The sequence below is a fragment of the Hypanus sabinus genome, unplaced genomic scaffold (assembly GCF_030144855.1).
Source record: "Hypanus sabinus isolate sHypSab1 unplaced genomic scaffold, sHypSab1.hap1 scaffold_333, whole genome shotgun sequence".
Lineage (NCBI taxonomy): Eukaryota > Metazoa > Chordata > Chondrichthyes > Myliobatiformes > Dasyatidae > Hypanus > Hypanus sabinus.
In genome coordinates, this window is record NW_026781238.1 from 427211 (window position 1) to 446787 (window position 19577).

Genomic DNA, 19577 nt, shown 5'->3' on the forward strand with positions numbered 1-19577 from the left:
TGACGTAAGACCCGGTCTACAATTCCAAGGAGTATCGTTAATATTTTTCTACAACAAATGAATACCATTTGGCACATTCCAGTCATCTGGTTCCGTGGAGAGTGAAGTCAGAAATATCCTGTCCAAAAGCTTACCAATCCCTTCACTTACTTTCCCAAATGTCATAGAACATAGAATAGCACAGCACAGTACAAGCCCTTCGGCCCGCAATGTTGTGCCGAACCTCAAACCCTGCCTTCCATATAATCCTCCAACTTATATCCCTCCATATACCTGTCTAGTAGTCTCTTAAATTTCACCAGTGTACCTGCCTTCACCACTAACTCAGACAGTGTATTCTACGCACCAACCACTCTCTGAGTAAAACACCTGCCTCTAATATCCCCCTTGAATTTCCCACCCCTTACCTTAAAGCCATGTTTTCTTGTACTGAGCAGTGGTGCCCTGGGGAAGAGGCGCTGGCTGTCCACTCTGTCAATGCCTCTTAATATCTTGTGCACTTCTATCATGCCTCCTCTCATCCTCCTTCTCTCCAAAGTGTAAAGCCCTAGCTCACTTAATCTCTGATCATATTGCATTCACTCTAAACCAGGCAGCATCCTGGTAAATCTCCAGATGTATATCCCTTCCGACACCAGAGAATCATCTATCATAATATTTTCCGATTTTACAGCGCTTCCTCTTTCTTAGCGTCGGCATGTTCGAGTATATCTGCCTTTTGACGCTGTGTTCACATTGATCAATGTATTCAGTAAGGAGCCTCGCTGCCTCCTTTGACTCCAGACACGTTACCTCGGTTTTCTCTGATCTGCCCACAGTCTCTCCAGACTCCTCCTGTTCTTCATAGTGCAACTCGCCAAGGCCTTCTCAGCTCCCCTTCTACCTCTTCTAAGTCCGTTGTTAAATTCTTTCCTGTCTACCTTGTGACTCGAGACAGCCTTACCTGCTCCTTTCTTCCTGTTCGGTAAGTATTGTTCTTCCTTCCTCTTGACGTGTAGTTCCAACTTTCTTGTCTCCCAGGTTGCTTTACACTGTCATCCTTTCCCTGCGTCACTGAGACGAGCCTATACTGGACCCCGTGTAAGTGATCCCTAAACAATCTCCACATATGTCCTGCGCATTTCCTTGATTTCAACATTTCCCAATTTACCTTCTCAAGTTCCTGCCAGGTAGCGCCATGCATCGCTGACCTTGCTCTCTTGTCCTATTCCTGTGCAAGGTGAATGGAGGGGAATGTTGCCCTATCGTATGAAATTTTGACCAACGGAGAGATCTGTCACCCGATCCGTTTCCTTTTCTAATATTAGATCCGGTATGGACTGTTCGCTTGTCCTCCTTTCTTCAAATAGTGACATGAATCCTTCCTGACACAACTGAGAAATTATGCCATACCGAAACCTCTTACCCTGGGGAGGTTCCAAAGAATGTTGGAGTTGTTTCATTTCCCCGAGTCAACAACATGCTACATGTCCAAATTCCGTTTCCCTCACTGTTCCCGTCGCGTTTTTTTCTATATCTCGTGGGCGGCTGTACAGAATATTACAAATGGGTTGATTCATGTTTCTGTGTTCGTCTCAAAGTCCGTTAACAAACGTACGCTCCACGTTGTCCTCCCTTTCTGTATCTGCGATCCAGTCCCTGGTTTCCAATCGTGTGCTTTACTTGTCACTAGCCATTTTCAAACATCTAAAACCCGGAAAGCCCTGAAGCCATCCCTGCCCTTGTGACAGTCGAGTGTCTGTGATAGTTTGGTGCATACTTCAACCAATGTAACAATCACGCCAGCAGCATTGAACTTTTGTATTGCTACCGACCTGAACTGTATGAAGTCAGCAATCTTCCGCCAATTATGCAATTTCCGGATGACCAGACATATGATTGTTTGAATTAATGACATATTTGCCAAGCCTGATCATCTAAAAGGGTTTTATTTGAAAACACTGAATTGTCATTAGACGTAAGCGTTATCTACACAGATGGTCATTTAATGTAAACACATACTTCATTCCATTCCTCAGCTCTTCTCTGAATTTCCTCTGTGTCAGTGTATAGATACAAGTATTGGTACACATGCTGAGAATCTGCAACATGTACCCAAATTGTTGTAGGATGTATACCGGGGAACTCAAATATCTGTCCTCGTAAAAATAGTTTTGTGTTTGCCATTTCAGGGAATGGGCTACATAGGGCATCCAAAATAATATGAAATTAGCTGATATAGAAAACAACAAAATCATCGATTTTCTGCGTTTTTCCATCTCGGCATCTTTCTGATTGTCGCTGCTGTCCCGAAGCTTTCTGCGGACTCTATTTGCCAGAACGATATATCTTACAGTTAACCCGTTAAACACCAAGATTAAGCCGATTGGTATCATTGGTGTTAAAATACTCAGCAGTAATTGGTATCCTCTCCACACGGGTGAAGTGGCGTATTCATATGTGGCGGTGCACCGCCACGGCGTGTTGTCAATGATGATGTAAGGTTTAGTGGCAAAGTATAACGGGGCACATCTCCCGCAGCTCACTATAACCACGGTCACCATAACCACCGTTGCTGTTCTCTCGGTGCAGTATCGCTCCCGCAGCTTTCGACAACATATTGCGATGAAGCGATCGAAGGTAAAACTGACCGTGAACCAAACAGAACAGTCCGTCGTTACTGTGACAAATACAAGTGTCAGAGCGCATACAGGAGTGACGAGCAGGGATCTGGAATAAATGTAGATATTGTTGGTCTGTTCCACTAAAGCAACAACGATAACCACCATCAGATCCGCTGTTGCCATTCCAACTAAGTAACGGGTGATGCATTTGGAGAGTCCGCACTTTCCCCGAGAGAGGATCACAATCGCCGTTAAGTTAACTGCAAGAAATTTAGAAACAAAACAGAAATACGGTCAGTTCCCTGATTGCCACCATTCTACCGATGCTATGCAGGGTATGGTCTCTTTGGAAGTGGAAAGCGGGAATCCAGTGTGTGCGGTCTCGGTCGCTGCACTCCGGCTGGAGGACAATGACGGATGTGAGTGTCAGTCGATTGGCGACATTCCCACAGTTCAGAGCGAGGCATCCGAGTTCCACGACTCACGTACCGGTGAACAGTTGATCGCCACAACAAACAACACCATTTCCATTATTTGTGATGCAAGTGCAGACGCCATTATTTGTAGCGGTGGCCAGGTAGCATTAAGGAGAGATAAAACACGATTTCTCATTTACTGACTTACAGACGAACAGACCTACGTGTCGAAAATAGACTGGACCGTCATTTAAATAAGCTGCCACATAGTTATAAGATCGAAGTGTCTGCACTGATAGAGACTTGGACCTTGAAAAGCAAAGACCAGCATCATTTCAGAAAGCCTAGCGAGGTGAAATTATGAAACAATGTTAATATCGGCATCAGCATAATTGACAAAATAAAAAATAATTTTGATCAATGTACCGAACATGTAAATAAAACAGTCAGATGCTCTATGCTCCATTCCGGAAAGCCGTTTCAGCCGATGGTATCTGTGCTATGTTACAGTGCGGATACCGTAGTAGAGTAAAGGCTGATTTATACCGCTGCGTCATGCACGCTGTACACTACGCCCTACTCTCCGCCATAGCCTGACGCGCACTTCTCCAAAAATCGAACTGCGCGTCGCGGCGACTCAAACGGCAACAACTGTGATTGGTCCGCTTGGTTGCATCGTATTTCCTGCTGTCTGTAGGCATACTGTGCGTACACTGATGCGAAATAAATCGTTGGAGACGATGAACCAAATCGTCAAATCTACCTACCGACATCCGAAAATATTTGAAATACATTTCCTCGTCCATGTCTCTCAGTGGCCGGACAAGCACAGGAAATTCACCCTCCTGCCTCACTCCATAAGGCCATAACCATAAGACCATAAGATAAAGGAGCAGAAGTCGGCCGTTTGGCCCATCGGGTCGGCACCGCCATTTCATCATCAGCTAATCCAATCTCCCCTTCAGTCCCCTTCAATGGTCGTACATACAATCTACCCCGACGTTTTCTCTCTTTTCTGCGTTGCAGTAATTCCAATAAAAGTAACTCTTGTTCAACATTCATCAGCTCCAACTCCAACATGATGCGCTCAGTCACCATTGTTTGAAGTACACGAAGAAACTCTACACGGTGCCATAGAAACCCCATCGCCAACTAACGTTTTGGCGTTGAATTGAAGGTATAAATGCTCACAATGGCGCAGACCACTTACGAAGGCTTCAGCTGAGGCTGCTACGCAGAAGTATAAATTAGCAAGACGACGGCATGATGCATAAAGTGACCAGCTCCGGGATCTTACCGGGCACACCAACCGCTACAAGTGCGGGATAGAAAATGGCCGCGATGTAGTAAATCGCCGCATATCCCATATTCCGTCAGAAGCAGCGTTCAGTTGTGTGGAGCGTTTCAGCTGCTCAGATGGACTGGGGATCGGGTTAGCAGACTTTTATTGAGGTGAGAGCAATTCCACTGAGGAAATTAGCGTAACTATCATGTCAGTCACATTAGTGACAACCAACTGCACAAACACTTAAGTTAGAATATTTTTAGTCACTCTGTCACCGTGTTATTAATTTGACTCCTCAAGGGATATTGCAGTCTATTTACTTTAAAACAAAAAATGATGTGAATTTTCTATGTTATTTTCCATGATACCTGGCATGAACTATTTAAATATGATAATTAAAGTTGGCATTCATTTTGAAATAGATTTATTTTGTAACATTTGATGGAGCACATTCGTTTCTGAAATTGAGGGAAGGAGTATGTTCTGGCGGATGAAATGGAGAACACTTCTTTATTAAAGGGGAACATTCGTTCATTCTTTTCTTTCGTTTGTTCCAGTCATTCCGGGCGGTGTAAGTGACGGAATAAACAATGACAGCTGACATGCATTACAATAACACTGCACTTATATTCCTCCAAACATTTTAAAAGATCCACAACGATATTCCAGGGATCTGTGATCAAAAAAGGGAGAGTGTCCTCGGGAAATTCGCGAGGGCTGTGGACAGTTTGAAGAACAATATTTTCCAGCGCAGACATGGACCGTTTGGCAGGAACCTGACCTCTCTAATGACTTGACCAACCCATACCCTTGACCTGCAATGCAGTCGATTTAACTTTAAAGATATTTGACTTTGAAGACTGAGAAGGTGAAAAAAAGCACTCTACCACCACTGAGAAGAACTTAGACATTTTATTTATTAATTAGTTGAATAATTGGCATCACCGGTATCTCGCTGCTCTGGCGAACTGCTCTCTGAATTTAGACTGAGTTACCCCATAAATAAACGTGTTTATGCAGCAACTTAATACCTTCAGCATGTATCCGGAGTGTTAAACATTTTCCAAGCCTTGGAGGAAAACCGGACGTGGGGGAGGCAATGACGGGAGAATGAGAGCACAGTGGACAGCGGAGTGGAGACACTCGGGGAAGAGAGAGATGGGTAGAGAAACTGAGATGAAAACGAGAGGCAGAGAGACGGAGGAATAGCAAGGGAAGGGAACGCGAAAGAACTAGAGGGAAAAGAAATTTCAAGGAAGCAGACTCTTTTGTCAGAAAGACTACGGTGGAGGAAGATTGGTTGGAGAGAGAATGAGAGTGGGTGAAGGTGTTATAGAGTGAGAGAGGGGGCAGAGGAAAGACAGAGTGGGGGAAAAGAGAGACTAGTGGAAGAGAGTCTTGCAGAGACGGGGAGATACACGAGGAGCGAAAAAGTGAAGCGCAGGAAGAAAGAGAGAGACTGGGAGAAAGTCGGGAGGGAGGGAGAGATTGAGAAGGAGCGAGTGTCATGTAAGAGACAAGGGGGGGGATAAGGGTAGAAGGAGAGTGACGAGGAAAGAAAAGGAAGCGTGAAGGAAGTATGATTGGCGATGACAGACTGATAGGGTTGGAGATGCCAGGGTTCAGTCTCAAGTGTGCGGACGCTGTGTCGTCCCGTATCTTGCCCCGTCTCACTGTGAAACTGTGAGAAGTATCACTTTGTTGAACGTATTTCAAACAACCTTAATGTGTTCGACTTTTATACCATATGCGGAACTAATTGTGTAAAATTAGTTAACACCGACAACACCGTCGGCAGTAGTCATGTTGACTAAAACAGTGGTGAACACCATCGGCAGGACCTTTCAAAACATCCCGTCTTCTCCGAACACAATTTTAAATTAGACTAATCCTATCTGCTCGCACCAAGTTCATTTCATTCTATTCTCAGCTTCTCTGTCAAAACAAACAACACCTCCTTCTAAACAGTACCAGCAAGCTGAAAAAGAATCTTTTCTCCGACCCCATCCCCGGAAGCTTGAAAGTACATAGATCCTTTGATTGGCTGCAGTAATGAAATTAACAACAATATCATCCACCATGGCTAGGATAAATTGGTGATTTAAGACTTTGTGTTTAAGTCACAGTTTCCACTGGAGAGGTAATTTCCAATCCCGTCCATGACAATTCATCATACTGCCTCCCTTTCGTTCCTTGTTTTCTTCATTTTTCACCCAGTACGGCTGAAGGGAAGTTTCTGTCATTGAGCAAATATCCCCAGTCTGTTGACTTTCACGATTTTCTCCTTTCCCCTCGGCTGTCAGAAAGATATGTTTCATCCTTTACACACTCTCTCTCATTCTAGCTCCATACCAGTTTTTACCCAAACAGCAATGTGGTGATGGCATCGGCGATAGCAATCATAGTCGACGTGAAGTGGGGCCATGTGGATGACAGATTGTACATTTTGAATGGGAATCCTCTTGTGAGTTTCGACTTAGAAGCACCGAAAAGGGATAAATTTTGATAGTAAATTCGGGAGGTGACGTGACATGCGTTGGAAGGTCACGTGACGGAACAATGTTTGTCAGTGAAAGGATAATCAAAATAACTCAGCCGAATGTGAGACGAACTTGCGAAACACGCCCAACATGCTGGAGGAACTCGGTGGGCCAGGCAGCATCTCTGGAAAAGAGTACAGTCCACGTGTGAAAATTCATCCTCTTGTCAGTTCTTATTGTGTGCCATTTATCAAACGTCTCCTCTGTTCATGGAGCAAATACTTCTGTAAGCCCGCCTGGAATAATTCTAATTATCCAAAGTCCAACAGCATCAGCACCCTGTGCAAGAAAAATATGCTCGGAATTGAGTTTTCAACAAGCGTCCCTTGTTTGGGACCTTTCCATTGGCAAACGCATTCTGATGTGCAATATATCAGAGACAGTTATATTCTTATTGTGACTGAATCAAGTAACGAATACTCTTGGAATCTCAAAGGAATACGGGCCCAACATATTTGGACATCAGGCTCTCCCCTCTACAATGGAAAGAACAATGGGTTTTCTACCAATTAACTTCAAATGGCTTCGGAGTTCAGTTGTGACGCTATCTGCGAATGCAGGCTTGTTGGTCTAGTGGTATGATTCTCGCTTCGGGTGAAAAAGCATATGCGAGTTTAAATCCCCGACGAGCCACGTTATTGGATATTATCCGCGATTTGCTTCACTATCTTTTTGCATTGACACACGAGATAATTCGCTGTATCAAACAGAAACACTGAAGAAGGAATTGCAAATAGTTTTCAAGGCAGGTAAGTTTGAGGTGTCACATTTTGGAATGCCAAACCAGCTGAGAGTTTATTCTGTGAGGGTTTGAGCACCGGGGTGTGCAAATCAGCAGGGAGAGAGAGTCGGAGAAGGGCATAGTTTGCTGAAACTCGTCTCATGTGCAGAGAGACTGTGGGAAAGGTGTTCAGCGCGCTGGCCTCAGGAGGTCAGTGTAGGAGTTGGGAGACTGTGTTGCTGTCACACTCTGTTGTGCAAATACGTGTAAAATGGAAACAGCGCAGCAGTCTTTGGAAAACGATGGGTCTACATGTTGATGAGCGATGTCGACATTAATGTGGAAGAACAAGAAACTGTCAAGTGAACTTTCGTAGTTTTACCACTTTCGTTTTCCGACCAGAACACAAGTGCCTCTAACTTGCATAGAATATCGGCTTATACACTTCATCGGGTTGCGAATCGGTGCGGGCAGAAATTAAGTGACAAGCGAAACTGCTCACTCCGGTCACATTGTTGTGCCAAACGCTTGGGATTTCGAGAGCTGGAATCTTCCCACTGAACTGATTTTCTGCTGATCCGGATTGAGAGTCTCAGTTCCGAACTACACCAGCATCTGTCTTACGGATGTGACTTACTTCAGAATCAGAATCAGATTCTGGTTTAATATCTCGGACAGATGTCGAGAAATCTGTTAAATTAGCGGCAGCAGTGCAATCATGAAAATTCAATTAGAGTAAATAAACATACACAATAAATTGTTAAATTAAAAATAAGGACAAACAGATAAAAGAGTGATGCAGTGTTCATAGGTTCAATATCCATTTAGGCATTGGATGGCAGAGGGGAAGAATTGTTTTCTGAATCGCTGATTGTGTGGCTTTAGGCTTCTGTACCTCCTTCTCGACGGTAACAGTGAGAAGAGGAAGGTCCTGGGTGATGAATTCCTTAATGACGGTCGCCGCCTCTCTGAGTCACCGCTACATGAAGATGTCCTGGACACAACGGAGGCTTGTCCCCAGGACGGAGCTGACTAATTTCATAACTTACTGCCAGTCTCTCCGCTGACTGTTCGGGGCAGCAATGAAGATCCTCCACCCCTGTCAGTTGGCAGCGTTTAGGGATTCATTCATCGTGTCAGTAGCGTACTCTCGGTTTGCCCAATTCCCTGCCGAGTTCCGGGTAGTGATTTGTTGCCACGGGCGGCAGTGGAGGCCGGGTCACTGGGTGTATTTAAGGCAGAGATTGATAGGTTTCTGAGTAGTTAGGGCATCAAAGGTTATGGTCAGAAAGCGGGAGAATGGGACTAAAGGGGAGATTGGATCAGCTCATAATGAAATGGCGGAGCAACCTCGATGAGCCGAATGGCCGACATCTGCTCCTTTGTCTTATGGTCTTATGGTCTTCTAGGTTCCTTCAGGTTCCTGGGCGTCGACAACTCCGCGGTTGCATCCTGGTCCCAACATGCTGACGCGATTACTGTGCAGACTTCATAATTGTTCATTAATGCGATTTAGAGTGCTGTCGAAGAATCAGATACATTTTTGTGGGCGTACGTGGACAGCATTGTGAGTCGTTGCCTCACAGTCTAGTGTGGGGCGGGGATCCAACGGGTAGGATCGAAAGAATAGGCAGAGTGCTGTAGTGACGGGCACGCCTTGCCAATATCGAGGACATGTTCTCAATATGGTGCCAAAAGAAGGCTGGGTGCATTATTCAGGGCCGTCACCAGACCAAACATGCCCTCTACAGATTTCTACCCATGCGAGTGGGGAGTGGGGGTGTGGCGTGGGGCGGTGGATGTAGAGGAGTCTGAAAATAGAAAATCACATTTTTATTAAAAGCCGCTTTTTCTGCTCAGCTTAGTCATTTCTCAACACATGAACACATGAACTCTCCCTAACAATTCCCTTTTTAAATTTCTATTTATTTTATTTATTGTAATTTATAGTGATGTACAGAAAATTTAAAAAAACAATCATAAGTGAGAGTTAACATAGGATCAGGGAATGGGAGTTATATACAGGCCTCTAGCAGTCGAATTTGCGTACAAATAACAATGGGAGATGCACAAGGCATGTGAAAATGGCAACATTACGATGGTCATTGTCGGATCTCAACATGCAGGTAGTTTGGGAATGCCTACTGAATAGTTTTTTAGAGTACATTGTGGTTGAGCCCATTAGGAAAAGGCAGTTGTGGATTGTGTGTTGTGTTGTGCTTTGACCAGGTAGATTAGTATACAGGAATGCTTCAGAGGCAGTGATTGTAATGTGATCGATTTTATCCTGCAGTCTGAGAGCGAGAATCTAAAATTAGACGAATGAGTATTCCATGCAGTAAGTGGAACTGCAGTGGCACGAGTGAGGAGAATAGAAAGGTTCAAACGGTTAATATTATTCTCAAAGCCTGCATGTACAATACAACTCTGATGTTTGTCTGCTCCGGACAACAACTGAATACAAACAGGCCATGGGTGTTGATGCAAGGACAGACATCAACCCTGGCACGAAAAAGGAAATGAAACAAATCTCACAAACCCCAAACTGTCTCCTCCCCCGCAGCAAAAAAAAAAAAAATATAGCGACAATAGCAGTCCCCCAAAACATCACTGGCAGAAAAAAAGTCAGGGACGATAACAATCCTCGACCCCGTCACTCGCATGGAAACACAATAGCAATATCAGTTCCCGACCACGTCATTCGCAGAGAAAAAAGTCAGGGACGATAACAGTCCTGGACCCTGTCACTCGCAGTAAACAACAGCGACCAAAGTCTAGGGCTGGCCAGGTCGATTGGAAAGGAGAACGAGCAGGGTTAACGGCAGATCCAGCAGGGCTGGTGTTCTAGGGGCATTTGGAAAGACGCAGGTTAGATGCATCACAAATAAGAATAAATATTCGATAGGGAGGATGAGGCAACAGTGGCTGATACTGGAAAGTAAAGGCACAATAAAGGCAAAAGTCAGGGCTTATAATATAGCAAGCATTAGTGGGAAGCCAAAGGTTTGGGATGCTTTCAAAATAAAAAGAAAGCAAATAAAATTTGATGAGAGGAAAAAATAAATGGCTAATTATAGAGAAAATACCATTTTTTCAGACATATGAAGAATAAAAGGGATGCGGAATGGGTATCAGAAAACTGGAAAATGACGCGGAAGAAGCAGTAATGGGGGGCGGGGGAAGAAAAGGGACGAACTGAATGAATATTTTGCGCCAGGCTGCTCTGTGGAAGACACCAGCATAATGGCACCGATGAACACGTGTCAGAGGGCATCAGTGAGGGTGGATGTTATCACCTGGAGAAGGTGCCTGTGAAGCTGAAAGCTCTGAAGCTGTATGTCAACGGGACCAGTTGGACCACACCCTAGGGTTCTAAAAGTGGGAACTGAAGATTCTCGAGGCAATATTAGTTTCCCTTCATGTATCATTACATTCTAGAATAGATCCTGATGGTTGGAAAATTGGGATTGTCACTCCACTCTGAAAGAAGGAAGGGAGGTTAAAGAAAAGAAAATATAAGAAAGGTAGCCTGACTTCAACGTGTTCAAAAACTCAAAAGATTAAAACACATTTAAGATCAAAGACAGTTGAGGAGAATGGGAGGATTTGTCAAATAGATCGTCGTGTGGTACGGTGATGCACATTCGAAGGAAGGATACGGTGGGATACAAAGATTTGGGCACCGATGCTCAAAATTTCTGTTACTGTCAACAGCTAAGCGAGTAAAAGATGACCTGATTTCCAAAAGGCATAAAGTTAAAGATAACACATTTCTTTAATATTTTAAACAAGATTACTTTTTTATTTCCACCTTTTAAAGTTTCAAAATAAGAAAAAAAGGAAAAGGGGCCGAAGCAAAGGGTTGGGCCACCTGCGTGGCCAGTACTTAGTAACACCCCCTTTGGCAAGTATCACACCTTGTAAAGGCTTTCTGTAGCCAGCTAAGAGTCTTTCAATTTTTGTTTGGAGGATATGTGTCCATTCTTCCTTGCAAAAGGCTTCTCGCTCTGTGAGATGCTTGGGCCATCTTGCCTGCACCGCTCTTTTGAGGTCTGTCCACAGACTTTTGATGATGTTTAAGTCAGGGGATCGTGAGGGCCATGGCAAAATCTTCAGCTTGTACCTCTTGAGGTAGACCTTTGTGGATTTTGAGGTGTGTTTAGGATCATTATCCTGTTGTAGAAGCCATCCTCTTTTCATCTTCAGCTTTTTTACAGAATTTGTTAGTATTTAATTGAATTTATTCTTTCCTCTTACCAGCCAAATGTTCCCTGTGCCACTGGCTGCAAGACAAGCCCAAAGCATGATCGATTCACCATTTCCGTTACCGAAAATAAATCAAGTACAACGCTCACTTCAGGTGCAGTGCTACGGTAGGTACTGAATATTGATGGAGCTGCGATGGCCGAGTGGTTAAGGCTTTGGACTTGAAATTCAGTGGGGATTCCCCGCCAGGTTCGAACCCTGCTTGCAGCGCAGCAATAAAATTTAACACGCTGGATGCTATCTGAGTGCTGCCCCCAAATGTGTTCAGTTGACAATCTGCAGTTGCCTTGAAAAATACCTGATCCACCCATCGGCTCGCCATCTCTGTTTCGTGAACAGTTTCCTTTGACAGTCTCACCGCAACCGATCATCCTTTTTTTTAAATCCCAACGAAGTACATGACCTCACACATTCCTGCTTTCCTGTTTATTCAAAATAAACACTTTTGTCCAGTTTGTGCCCTCACTGAACGAACCAATTGCAGCCTAAATATTCTCATTGCAACCCGTTGTCCGGCTACGTCGCGTCATCAGCCTCACACAGTAAGGACAGCTCATAAATGAGGGGCGATAATAGACCGTCACGACACTGCCGATGAAAATTCTTCCAATCTGCAAAGGAGCAACGTCGACACAGATGGCACCGGATATCAGGGAAGACCTTGGGAGTCTAAGGTTATGAAACAGAAACACACATTCAGCGGTTCAGGAACAGCTTCTTCCCCTGTGCAATCAGAATCACGAATGGACTATGAAGCTTAGAACACTACCTCACTTTATTGATATACAGTTTTTCTGTTTCTACGTATTTATCATAATCTATTCAATATAGAAAATTGATTTACTCATGTAATTATTATTATGTTTTATTTAATTTGTTGTTATTATTATTATTATTTTCTCTCTCTGTTAGATTATGTATTGCATTGAATTGCTGCAGCTAAGTTAGCAAATTTCCCGTCACGTGCCGGTGATAATAACCCTGATTCTGATTCTCTGTTCAACGCGGTACTTTAACGATTCGATTTTCACTAACGACATGGATTTCGAGGTACTGATTTCTGGTACCGTATCCAGCACAGATCTGGAACCGGTAACACGTTCTTCAATAAATCCTGTTCCTTCGGCTGAGGAGTTTCGAGGATTTGTGGAGTTGACATCCCATATTTCTGTCAGTTCAATTTTCGCAGCATTTTTAGCTGAGAATATGTACCAGATTAGGAGGTCCTGATTCAGTACTTCAACGCAAAACATTGAAAATTTCTCCCACCACACACCCCTCACTGGTGTGTGGTGTCGACGTCTTGAGTTTTTACTACACGAAAATAACTGACAGTGACTCAATTCATCTGTATCTGGTGAGGGATGTAACCGAGGGGATCATGCATTATACGCAATTGGTGATTACGTCAAAGTGAACTCAAATTTATATTTATGCGCACATCTATGTGTACACACAAGCGCAATGAAACATACACTTGCTGATGGGTATGGACAGGTGGAAACTAGCCAAATCAACATGCCAATACAGACTTTTTCGCTACGATATTTTCACTTTGCAACCGAGTGTCTAACAATAGATTCTGAGTAGAAACAGGGCGATTGATGCCGGTCTGTTCTACAACTGTACGGATGCAGAGCTCCCCGTTTCGTTCACCAACGTACTTCCTTAAGTTAGACAGCGGACGATTTATCGCACTGAGCAGAATCCTTGCGTCCAAATCAGACAACAACGCACACAAAATTTGTGTCTGTTGTTGTTTGAATTTCCAGCTTCTGCAGATTTCCTCGTGTTTGCTATCTAAATCAGAACTAACTTTGGAATTTTAAGAATTAATGGCACTAATTTAATGTTAATTGCCTTTATAATTGAAGAAACTGGGAGAATGGCATCAATAAGTATAACGTGCTCTTGCTCCCTCTGTTAAAGGGCAATGTGTAAACGCATGAACCATTTCTCCTCCTCAGTACAAACGGTGATAATACTTACGAGTCCTGCAGCGTTCGTGTTTAAGTGAAGGGACGGAAATATCCACTTCGGTTTGTCGGTGAGGTGAGTTACTCTGGTGGTCAAAAAAACACTGGGAGGAAAACAGTGCCGAAAGTGAACATGAAATTGATAAATTGCCGTCAACTCTCTCTCTCTAACTGCCTTTCAAATCTCCCTTGTTCTGTCTACGATGTGACTACCCTGCCTCACTTCCATGTTCCTCTCTCTCTAACAAACCCATACACACATTCTCCCTCTCCCTCTCCCTCTCCCTCTCCCTCTCACTCTCCCTCCCCCTCCCCCTCTCCCTCTCCCCCTCCCTCCCTCTCTCTCTCTCTCTCTCTCTCTCTCTCTCTCTCTCTCTCTCTCTCTCTCTCTCTCTCTCTCTCTCTCTCTCTCTCTCTCTCTCTCTCTCTCTCTCTCTCTCTCTCTCTCTCTCATTCTCTCTCCACATCTCACTCCCTCACTCCCACACTTTCCTCCCAAGTTGAAGCGAACGCTTAGCTGTCAATATTCGTGTTCAGTGAAAGGACTGCGTGAATGCAGTTGGACGTTTATAGATTTTCCTTTACAAGACAGCTCGGGTGGAGCGCAGGGGAGTGGGTGTAAACTGGTGCTGAAATGTCGGGGCGAACAGGTAAAATGACATGAAGGAGCAGCAATTTTTTAAACAAATCTGCTCCTGGACTTTGTTTCAGTGCTCCGTTATGACACGACCACCATGTGAAATTTCGGTTAACTGAAAACACTTGAATTGTCAACTTATAAAAATATTTCCATATACAATAAGATATGTTGTTCAGCCGCGGCTGGAAGAGGGGATTGAGATTGTGACTGATTCGTCGAAGTGGGCAGCACCGTCTCTGAATGCGAAAAGCTTTTGCTGTTTCATATCACTCACTGTACAGACTCCCCATTGCTCTCTTGTCTAGCGAGCGACCCGGCCTATTGCCATAGACAAATCGGTTCGCTGACCTTCCGTCAAATCAACCTCGCCAATTGTCACTGACGCGGTGTCATGGTCCGACATCAACCAATCCCGGCAAACTATTTGCAACTACCTAGCTCCCATTCGTGTATGCAGATGTCAATCCAATGTGTTATCCAATTGCGGAAAGGGTTTCACCCAAGAGTTGTTCCCTCCCACAGACTCTGACTGCTTCTGCCTCCCCAAAGTCCGATCAATACTAAGCAAAACTCAGAACAATGTCCCATTATACAGCTTTCATATCCATATGCTTCAGATCGAAACCGGGGACGCTGTCAGGGAGTCGAAATAAAGGCGGGCGACAGGAGTTTATCTCTTCTCACCTGGGGAGACGGTAGAAGATTTGGTGGAGGACACTGGCCGACTTTTGTCCGGCAGCTGCGGTATGGGGGTGGGGGGAGTATTGAGAAAAAGTCCGGGCCAGCCTGATCTTATTGAATGCCAGGGCTGGCTGAAGATGACTATAGACTCGCCCTTCTTTCTGTTGTCTGTCTGTTTAAAGAAAAGGAATAAACAGGCCTTTTTTGGGTCTGCATGCTACCCCGTGGATATAATAGTTCGCAATCTATGTTATCAGTTTGCCTGATGAATCATTTCCAAGTCTGAAATTGGCACAAGATTTATATCTACCGTTTATTCATGATGCAGAATTGTACAATTTATGTTTTGCGTACTGTCTGTCTTTTCGTGCCTGTAATGAAGCTGCAAGTCTTTCATTGTACCTGTCCCTCACCGTCCCTGTGCACACGGCAATAAACCCGACTGGACCTGACAATACTCACTGAGATTTGAGCAGTGATGACCCCGGGCAGATGAGTCAAGGAGATGTCGGCAAACTGAGTGAGTAGGACCAGAGTCCAATATGGGAAATGTATGGTCACCCTCTTCTACAGAGAGACAGCGTCTCTGAGTGGATTGAGGTGCAGTGAGGAGTGAAGAAGATCAAACCTACATTGTATCGATTGCAGGGTGTTGTCTGTAAGACCTCGCACAGTTATTTCCAACTTTATTGAGACTGCACCTGCGATATTTCTTTTTCAAAGTCATGTTTTCATTGTCTAACAAGTGTCATACAGAACAAATAACAAATCGCTGCAGAAACAGTGTATAGCGGGTCAGGCAGCATTTGCAGACGGAAAGAGGTAGTACACACATTAGAAAACAGTAGAATGTGGCTGAGAGGAAATGTCGAAGCAAACCCGATGGGCCAGACGGCCCAATTCTGCTCCTATATTTTGTGGGTTTATGGCGCTGAATCAGGCGGATGCAGGTTAAACACAGACAGGAATGGGGTTGTTGTGGAAGCAATGAACACACAAAATAATTTAAAATCAACACATTAATTTACAGCAGGAAATGTTTTCATTCCCTAACCGGGAATCGAACCCGGGCCGCGGCGGTGAGAGCGCCGAATCCTAACTACTAGACAACCAGGGAAGCTGATGAAGCGCTGATCAGAGCAACATACACTATCAAATCAGAAAAATGCAAAACAAAGTCAATGGATAAATAATAATAATGAATGAATGTGATAAATATTGTCACGAATCTACTGCTCAGCACTTTGCATACCGCGTATTCACCCAGTGCTTCCGGTTAAGCAACGCTCTGGACTGTATGAATCGGTGGGAAACACTCGTTCGCCAGTGTCTTTATAAAGATGGTAACATTCATATTCTCTTATGAGCCCTGGGTCATTTTTGTTTCTGTCTATCGCCTCGAAACAATTCAGTAGTCGGCCCTCCGATTCCCGCGATATTGTTGGCGATACATCTGGAGTCTTGTTCCTCACCCTCTGCCTGGATGGAGGTAGGAGAAAGAAAACCAGACGTTCAGAATGCCCGAAATATGGTCTGGGGGTGGAATGGTAGGCTTTCCTGATCGTGCCCTAACAGTGGTCGAGTGTGCGAGAGCCGCTGGTACTGAGGATGATGTGCTGGTGACAAATGAGCCTAGATTTCATTAAACAAGCCTGATAGAAACCCCCGCAATGATTTGAAAGTCCTCAGGGTAGGCAGTTCTTTGTTTGCCGATTGCGGCACTCAGTACATGGTTTGCTTGCTTAACATCTGCTCTGGCGGTATGTGAAGTGCCGTCCGGATCAATGAAGAGAACCTCTCGGTAAGCAGCACCGACAGAACTCAATCATTGGGTGTTGTGATTGGGGGAACACTGGTGCGGCAAGACCGCTATGTACGGAGAAGGTGAAGAGTTAGTCATGAAACAACACCGCTGTTCCACACCCCCCCCCCCCCCCACCAGCACCACAATACCGTCTTATCTTCTTCGAACGGTGGATCGAGAATCCTTCCGGCTGTTCCACCGAACTGAGCCATGTCTCCATGAAACAGAGAGGACAGCAGCCCCTCATTTCCCTCCGAAACTGCAATGTTGCGCTGACGTAATGCATCTTGTTTTCAAATAATTGGCCTTTCGCGAAGAAGATGCCGGGCAGGGGATGCTTCATAGCCCGTCGATTTAGCCCGGCTTGAGGTCTTCCGAACCGACCTCTTTTCCGGCAATAGTAATGGCTGACCTTCGCTGATCGCTGAAAGGTGCCGCACCTGCATTCCCGAGAGTCAAATCCATCTGGTCCTTCAGCAGCTCGTTAAACTGCCGATTAATTTAGACAGCTCAACAGTACGTTTCTTAAAGGGGAACTAGGGGCTTCAGATTGCAGCCACAGTGGTTCTGCTGAAATACATCCAGACATTTTGCGAGCTGTCGGCAATACGTCGCGTGTATCGCCAGTGCCATCGTGGATCTTTGGATTTATAATCAAATCTCAAAATTCCTAAAGCCGTATCAATAATATAGACATCCCGCTCTGACTTGAGCCTACAAAATGCATCACCTCGCACTTTATCTCTCTCCTGTCTATCCCCCTCCTGCTTTCTACCGACACCAAACACCTGACTCCGATCTCTCTCCCCATCTAAAATCTTTCACCAACCCCGATTTCTCGCCACACCAGATCCCTCGACTTCCCCGGCCTCCCTCCCCATGGTCTTTCTCTACCCTCCTCTATCTCTCCCTAACTCACCAGTCTCTGTCCCGGTCACTTTCTCCGCAGTCACTCTCTCCCGCCCTGCTGGCCTGAGTCGACTCCTTTCCCCGGTAATAACTTTTCTCTTCATTGACTGCTCATGGAGTGTCATGGAGTGAAGATGGCTTGTGAACCTACGTGCTTGTTTAGTTGAAATAATAAAAGTTACTTGTTGGCAAATGCAGATTCTCTGTTCCTCACTGATCATTATTACTGGGGGTGATTCTTGTAACAGTGGCGTCCATCATTAACATTGCCCACCAACAGGACACGCCATCTACACAGTGTTACCATCGGGATGGAGATACAGAAGCCTGAAAGCTCACGCTCAGCGATTCAGGAGCAGACACTCCCCCTCCGCCACCTGCAACACATGTTTATTTTTATCTCTAAATTTATTTATATTCTGTTTCATTGTACTGCTACAGTAAGGTTAACAAATTTCACCACATATCCCGAGGATATTAAATCTGGTTCTGATTCTGATTCAGATGAAGGGAGATGTGTTAGTCTGAACGTAAATTAGTTGAAAAGTTATCAGAACCTTGTGAGACAATGAGCTGTATTGAGCTGTAATATTCTATGTTCTGTACTCTATCTAGTGTACCGTATCTTACTATTTAAGTCCAATCGATGAATTATTTAAAGCTACGACGCCTTCCTTTTCCAGATTACTCCCAATGCGTCTGATAATAGTGCAGGAGAACTTAAAAACAAGAGGCCATACATGTGAGTGTCGACCGCTGGATGATATCGATGGTTTTGCTTGGAAAGGACTTGTCAAGAACTACGAAATGAGGTGTCGAGACTACCCTGGTCATGGGGTATGAAGGGAAGTATCTGGAAAAACAGGAACATTAACGATAGTCAGTATGGGCCAGTGCGAAGGAGGTCATGTCTAACCAATCTCACAGAGCTTTACGAGGTAGTCACCAGCAATGGTGTGGAAGACAAGGCAGTGGATGCCGTCTAACAGGGACTTCAGCCAAGAATTTCTCAAGGTTCCATAGGGGATGATGTTCGAGGAGTTTCAGTCGCTAGGCTTTCACAATGAGGTAGTAAATTGGATTCGCCATCGGGTACGTTGCGGAAGCAAGAGTGTGGTAATGGATGGTTGTCTCTCTGACTGGGGACCTGTGATGAGTGGAGTATCCCTGGGATCGTCGCTGTGCCTGTTGTTGTTTGTCATCTATATCAATGATCTGGATAATAATGTCGGTAACTGGATCAGTAGATTTGCCGATGACAACAACATAATGGGTGTAGTCCACAGCGAGGAAGAGTACCGGAGCATGAAGCGGGACCTGGCCCAGCTGGAAAAATTGCTGAAAAATAGCGGATCGGAGTTAACGCAAACAAGCGTTGGATTTTGCACTTTGGAAGGACCAGCCAGGGTCGGTCTGACACAATGAGAAATAGGGCACTGAGGAGTACGATCGAACAAACGAATCTGGGAATGCAGGTCCATAATGCAATGGAAGCTGTGACACAGTTACACAGGGTCGAAAAGACTGATTTTCGCACATTGGCCTCCCTGGACCAAAGTACTGAGTACAGGAGTCGGGACGTTACATTGCTGTGGTTTCAGGATTTATTGGGGCCGCATTTGGAATATTGTGTGCGGTTGGACTCAACTACCTGCAGGAAACATGCAAATAAGATTGAAAGAATGCAGAAAAAATATTGCACGGCTATTGCCGGGACTGAATGTTTTGAATTAAAA

At 44.7% G+C, this 19577-nt stretch overlaps 1 non-coding gene across 1 annotated transcript; it reads right to left on the reverse strand.

The window, feature by feature from the left end:
* Nucleotides 1-16173: 16173 nt before the first annotated feature.
* Nucleotides 16174-16245, reverse strand: trnae-cuc (transfer RNA glutamic acid (anticodon CUC)). The gene has a single exon. It is a non-coding gene; the product is annotated as a tRNA-Glu (tRNA).
* Between the last annotated feature and the right edge of the window lie 3332 nt (nt 16246-19577).